This window comes from Cupressus sempervirens, chromosome 10 (genome assembly GCF_028749045.1).
Source record: "Cupressus sempervirens isolate cs-2001-9-10 chromosome 10, ASM2874904v1, whole genome shotgun sequence".
In the NCBI taxonomy this organism is placed as follows: Eukaryota; Viridiplantae; Streptophyta; class Pinopsida; order Cupressales; family Cupressaceae; genus Cupressus; species Cupressus sempervirens.
This window is the reverse complement of record NC_143127.1, coordinates 920,907,807-920,915,400: the sequence shown is the minus strand read 5'-3', so window position 1 is coordinate 920,915,400 and position 7,594 is coordinate 920,907,807.

The following is a 7,594-nucleotide window of genomic DNA, read 5'->3' as shown; positions in this document are numbered from 1 at the left end:
CTTGTACTAAATGTTAGGATGGAAATAGTTTGTTAATAAATTGAGCTCACAAACTTATCTTACAAACTCATTAATCATATCCCATTTTCACCACTTCAAAAAAAACTTAATTTTAACCTTCAATTCAAAATCAACTTAATTCTACCTCTACTTAATTATATCCTAAAATAGAGCACGACTTTTCTTTTACTTTTTGCAATTTTTTCAAATTGAGGTTGACCTTATAAACTAATTTTTTGCTTAAATCCATCTACATGCCTATCTTAAAATATACATGTCCAAAACACTTGCACTTCTTAAATTTAATTGTGTATATTCTTTTATGATTACCCTACATGTATTGTGTAAATGCTACTTTCCCTCTCTTCTAGTACTTTGCATCTTATATATGAAATTGGTTTATATATTTTTTGCAATACTAATTGGTTGAGCTCACCATACTAATTTAAATACTTACTACATTATATAGGGAAAACTTTATTACTTTGCATGGAATTTCCTTGTAAATTATAGTTCATCACATAACATGATACCTAGCTAGTCTTGTCAAGGGTGTTTTTGGTAGCTATATCAAGGTAGTTTCTAATACTTTAGTCATTAATTATCAATGAATAGTAGAGGTCATCATAATGTATTGAATAGAAGAATAATGTATAATGCCAAATCAAAACCATGCATCCAATTTCGTAGTCATATGTAATGCAATTGATCCACATATGTATAATCAACATAAACATGTTTGCAAGCCTTTAGAATTCTTTACAAGTTTTTACAAGAAGTGCATAAAGATTTTCTTTTCAATTAATATGATGTTTATAACTCATTTTATGATTTAAATAAATAAATTAGTGATACCAAAACTTCCACTATGAAATTAATCATTAAATTTTTAATAATTTAGATAATAAAAATCAAATTACCATATAATTAATCGTGATGATGGATCATGGAGTATGATCCAAAACGTTGATGATTAAAAACTTTCTACACAATCTTGATCCAGAAAAACAGGTGCATAATTCATGAATTGTGGAAATCTCCTAACTACAATATAATTGATCGATCAAGTGAATACACAACAATAAAAATTCTCTATTTATTAAAAATACTAATACATTAAGCATATTAAATTTTAATAAATATTTACTAAACTACTATTGATAAATAAGAAGTTCATTGGCGCATATATTTTGATTGAAAATTTAACATTCTATAAATCTACTCTAATGAATGATTTCACATACTATTTATAAAATAAGCATTGAGGGACGCCCAACAATGTGGTTAGCCATTTTTGTGACACTCAATCTTGAACTATGACTACTGAGCTGTCTCATAACATGGAATGCACTCCGACACGGATAAGGTGGGATATATTTTATAGCTTTAAAAGAACCAGCCAGGATGTACCTAAGACAACACGAGCATATCTAAAGCATTAGAACCAGGTATACATTAATCTCTCCCAATGTACCAAGTGTTATCTCTGTGGTTGTAAGCGAATTGTTTCTGCAGAATTGTGCAAATTTAGTAACATAGTCATGCAGTGCATAGTTCCCTTATGCTGAAAATCTCCATAACTCCATCAACAATTCTCATTAAGTCCGCATGTTGTTAAACTTCTGCAGGAAAAAAACACAGAGCAATAAATGGCTTCATATAAATAAGTAGACATTAAGTACCATAAATGACTGCATATAGATAAGTAGACATTATATATAAAATACTTAACAATTAGCTTTGGAGAGGATTAAACTAATATACTAAAATGTGTGGATGTTAATTGCAAGTACATTTTTCAATCATTAGGATGAGTTAAAAGTCAGATTAAAAAAACAGTCTCATCACTAAGATCAGTTAGAGGCGGAGGAGATGATGAAAGAACATGAAATATAGTGGGAAATGTGGATGATATTAAACATTACGTGTTTAGCTATTTAATGGATGGATGGCTTTTGAGAGAATTAGATCAATATAATAAAACTATTAGATTTTGATTTTGGTGTATTTTTCTATTATCAATGTTTCTAATACTATTCTATGATCCTAGCTCATTCTTAAATCATTAAATATAAGAAAAAATGTCGATGATAGAAAAATGTTACAAAGTCAAAAGTCATAAATTTTCTATTTTTCAAGAATTGATAATATTCTTAGTAATTTGATGGATTAATGGCCATTTTAATTAATCATATAATTCTCATAAAGCAATTAAAATTTTAATAGCTTGATGGCTTTTGAGAGAATTAAAGAGTATAATGTTGATCATTGGGGAATCCATAGATATATGGAATTTGCAAATTTTGACAGTAAACTATTTTTTTAATCATCAATTTTTAAAATTGTATCTTATGACTCATCATTACAAAGAATTGAAGTCATAAGAGAGTAGTTCTAACTTTTTTTATTGAATTTTGAAATATAATTCTAAATTATGATCACAAAATTCTCTACATAATGAAATCTAAGAGTTTTACTGTAGTACTACTTTACTAATGAACTTTGATGCATAACAGAATAAAACTCACAACTTACTTTTATATCTTAAACTATTACTAATATAATAGAATACTTAGCAATTAAAATAAATAATCAATTAATTTCTATAGAAACTGTTTTTCTCATCAGTAATTTTAAGAAGTATTAAACGACCCATCATTACCATGAGTTAGAATGAGAGAAGAAAACAGCTCCAACTCATTCTATTCATAGATCTCGAAGTATGATGGAAAATTATGGTGATAAAAAATCCTTCCAATGAAAAAATCCAGTATTTTAAAGAATTAAATCAATCTACCTTGGTCATGGAAGCACGATACTCATATCCGAAAAGGAAGATAAAACACAACAACCCGATTATGACGAAAAACTCGAGAGCCTTGTTTGCCCGTTGAATATCTTTCTCCAGACACATCCATGCTGGTTCATCTTGCACAACCATTGGTCTGCCAGAATGGTAGCTAAGCAAAACCAAACACATTTCACACACAACACACCAAAAAACATTTATGAAAAATGTCAGTAAACATATTCCAGTACTGTCAGAAACAACAACCATGAAATTCCTTTGAACAAACATAAGAAAAACAGCGAGTTGTAACCTGCTTTGAATCTTGAGCTCGTGAATTTTGGTGTTTTTCTTGAATATGATGAAAATCATCAAAGCCGTTGCAAGAGAGACGCAGACAAGGCAGGGAATCATGAGAAGTAGAGCAATCTCATGTTGGAGTTTACGCTGGTTTGGGATGTGGGCGCCAGCGAGTGAAAACAAGCCTATGCCTGCCGAGAGCCCCACGGATGCAACTATTGTGGAGTAGTTTCTACTCTGCCTTATCTTATCAATTTCAGCTTCTCTGTCCGTCTGACTTTGTTGGGGTGCGTCCATCATGATCAAACGAAATGGAGCTTCTCCCCCATCAGTACAACTGGGGTTTGTTGGTTTCCTCTGCTCTTCACTGTAAGTTTCTGTCATCTTGACACAACTACTGACAAATAAAGCTCTCCAATGTCAGGGAAATGGGAGGTTGCAGTTTAAAAAGTGCTCCGCAGGGTTTTATAGTTTCAGGAAAAGGTGACCTCATAAATGGAACTAGGTGCACGTGTTTATATGAAATCTTAGTTTGTTTGATGTCCAATCTCTTTTAGAGATGACTTTCAACAAACCTAAACCTAGTAATGCTCTCTTGAAATACCTAGGGGATTCACTTATCCAAGATGGTAGTTTTGGAAAGAACATTTCCATTAGTTTATAGTCAATCATGTACTACTCGGTATTAAAGAAATTATTATATTAATATTAATGTAAGTTTTTCCAATAGTTATGGATGGTTTTTTCGGAAGGAAAATTTTCACTAGTTCATAGTCAATCATGAACTACTGAATAATAAAAACATAATTATAATTAGTAATTTTGTGATTTTTGAAATTTATGTTTTATAATATAACTTTTAATTACAATTCAGTTATGATTATAAATTGTTTATTTGAAAGTATTTTAGAGAGGTCATTTATAATTTTGTCACTCTGATATGGAATATATGTCTTTTTATGAGAGGCAAAGATCAAGAATATCATTTTACCAAAATTTTAATAAATAATTTCATTGCTTAAATTGTTAGTTTCTTACCTTTAACAAAACTTGATATCTAGTAGACTGATTAAAACTTGTTCAGCTTAGCCAATAGAGAGAGAAGCTGAGATGTGGAGTCTTTATTTTCATAATTAAATAATAATATTCATCCATTTGCTGCCACTTTAAGAAGCTTCTTAGTTCAATGAAGAGAAATTATTAAAAAAAAATGTAATCCTTATGATTTTATCAATATTCTTCATCTCATTATTGTTTTGATTTTCAAAAAGCTCATTCAAATGAATATTATCATAATTTCTAAGTTGATATCCTCAAATTGTTAGAATTGAAATTTATTTAATCATAAATTTCTATAGAATCAAATTCACTACTATGTCTCCTACCAGTGCCTGTCAGAACTGTGAACTGCTTGTACTTTAACGTTAATTAATAAAATCAATTATGACTACAGCCATTTACCGATTAAAAAAAACAAAAAACAAAAAAATTCAATACTATGTCAAATAAGACTTATGTAAAATAACTTTTCTTTCTAGCTATACACTTCAGTTATATATATATCAGAAATAGCAAGTTAGTCTATATTTTATTTTAGAAAATCCAAATTTAATTTTGATTTTCGTTGCTAAATTAAAAAAAAAGAATAAGAATATAAGTTTGCTTCGTATTAAAGAATATTTTTAAAAAAATGAAAAAAAATATTAAATAAATAAATAATAACAGACATTCTCTGTCGGCAAAGTTTTGAAAAAATCCATGTCACTAAACCTAAAAAAGTTAGACTAATTAACATCATCCTAATAGAGTCCAAGATTTTGTTCATATGTATTCTGATCAAGTTAAAATCTAATGAAATATTTACTCTCGAGAATCTCACTTCTTGAAAGATAACGAATCGCTGTTACTGGATACAATAGAATTATTTACTAACTAAAGACCATCTGACCATTGAAAAATACATGTTATGAATAATGTATCCTCCACATATAAAAAAGTAAGATCTCCCTTTAGAACTAAAATGCACTTTCGATTGACGAGAACTGTTAACGATAAGCCTGTATTGTACCTTGAATGCTACTTATACTCTATTAATACGTTCTTGATTTTAATTGTGCGTCTGCCAGATATTGAAGGGCTAATAAAAATAGCAAAACTATTCAGCTGTAATTATGAAGCAGAAAACTTCATTCTGTTGTGGAGAGCAGACAAAACTTGGATGGCAGCGGCAAACAGAAGGGTCAAGGCAATACCTGTCATAGAAGGTCTGATGATAATATGATAGTATTCTTAAAGCAGAACCGTTGCATGCATGTGTCCACACTTTGTGTTTTGAGGGTGACGGCCGAGATCAACGAATCACTGTATTTTGTGTTGATCAGTGTTAAGAAAAAGTAGGGTTAACTGTTTTATACGGTAACCGCAAGTGACAGAATGGCGTCAGCTAAAAGTAGCTTTCTCTATTCCTGACCTAAAGTTCATTGTGAATGGTTGGTAACTTAACGGTACATCAGATTTGTGGATTTTTCTCTTCTTATTTGTTGTGGTAAGTTATTTAATTGTTTATACATATATCTTTTCTATTAATTAAAATTATTATTCCAATTTATTAATTAAAATTATTTTCAGCTTGTCAGTAGTAAAGATTAAACATATTTCTTATTATTATTCATTTCATAATCAAACAATTCACATGCACATTTTACTTATGTGTTTTATTTTAATTAAGTACTAAATTACTTTTCCTAATGAATTGAAGTGAATCACATTTTTCTAATACAAAAGAATGATTTATAAATGAGCTTCTTTCTTAAATTAATATTTTTAAGCATAATTATAATAGTACTTATGTAAAAAATTAAGAATTCCAAAGGTCATATTTCTAAGTAAATATCATGGCGGTAGTTTAATTCTTGTTAATTAAAAGATCTTATATAAATATTAAGCTCTAGAATTAAGTTATATCATTAGATGTCAACTATAATATCTAAAATAAGTTTTACACATAAATAAATAAATAAAATTTCAATTTCAATAAATGTTTCTTTTCTTTTCATATAGTATAGCAAAGAGTACATAATAGACTAAAACAACCATGGCATCACTCACAAAGCAACATAACAACCATCAAGAGAGGGTATATCAACTTACATTGTCCTAATAATATGTACAACTGTGAAATGGGGGTATAAGGATTTTACAAGTATATGGATATCATTGTATCATAGTCAATATATGTTCACTATACAATTATAAACTAGATGCATATTTAAAAAGTATATAAACTATGCCAAAAAGAAAGTATATGCAGACTAGTCCTAGTCATCCCCTTGATCAAGATGGTGTTAAATTAACCTAGACATCTCTTGAGCACCATGAGGGTTGATCCCCCATGCATCTTTAACACCAGTACCCCATAGAGAAGTAAACTCATTACCTTGGATCTTTGTGTTAATAACTTTTTCTTGAAATTCTAAATGGTGCATGTTCATAAAGTGGTATAGTTCATCCACCTCCCTAGTCCACAAAAATCTCTAGAATGTATTAATATATCAAACAATACAAATGCCATCTTTAAAAATTTGTAAGGAACCTTCTCAACCAGCAACATGATCCTACTTTTGGGAATCTCAATCTTCAAATATATTGGTGATGTAATTAAAGAGTGGATAAATTTAAGATTAAACTTAGTAGGCCTCATTCTTTTCTTTTGAAAAAATTCCTTGTTTCTATCCTTCCAAAGAACTCAAAGGAATTCACAAGTGAGGGCAAGCCAAAAAAATTTAAGAATAGGATCAAAAGATTCTACATACCTTGCTAGAATTTAACACTAAGTCAGACCAAGTTTCACATTCCATCTAATAGAAAGACCAAAGAAAATGGGCAAGAATTTCCTAGCATAAATATAGTTAAAAAAAAAACATGTTGAAAACTCTTAGCCACATTACAACACACAAACACACAACAGGTTCAAGGCCCACTTAAGACAAAAAAGTTCCCAACAATTAGTTTCTTGAGTAGAAGGAGTTGTTTGAAGTGAACTTTTTTTGGGTTCAAAAGGAACATGCCAAAAGAAATGAAAGATAAAGTACCAAAATGAAACAACAATCTAATCTCCAACTTTGAGTTACTCAAGAGAAAATAGTAGCATCATTCTTAAGAAAATCATAAATCTATTTAGTAGAATATTCCAGTAGTAGAGTGTCATTATTCCATTTACACTATTTAAGAAAATCAAAGGAATTTAATATCTTACCCACCAAAGAACCATTAATTTCTTTATAAATCAAAGTAAATATTTTCTATTGAGATGGAGGGAAGTTGTATTTCTCTGCAATTTCTTCCCAAGTCCTCAATCATCCATCAACTAGAAAATCAACAATCCCATGAAATACCTTTCATGTTCCAAATCTTAGCAGAGAAACTTTGGGTTAATGGTGGTGGTTTATCATTTTAATAAAGACCCCACTAGTTTGACTAATCAGCAACATAGTATCTTGGTTGATG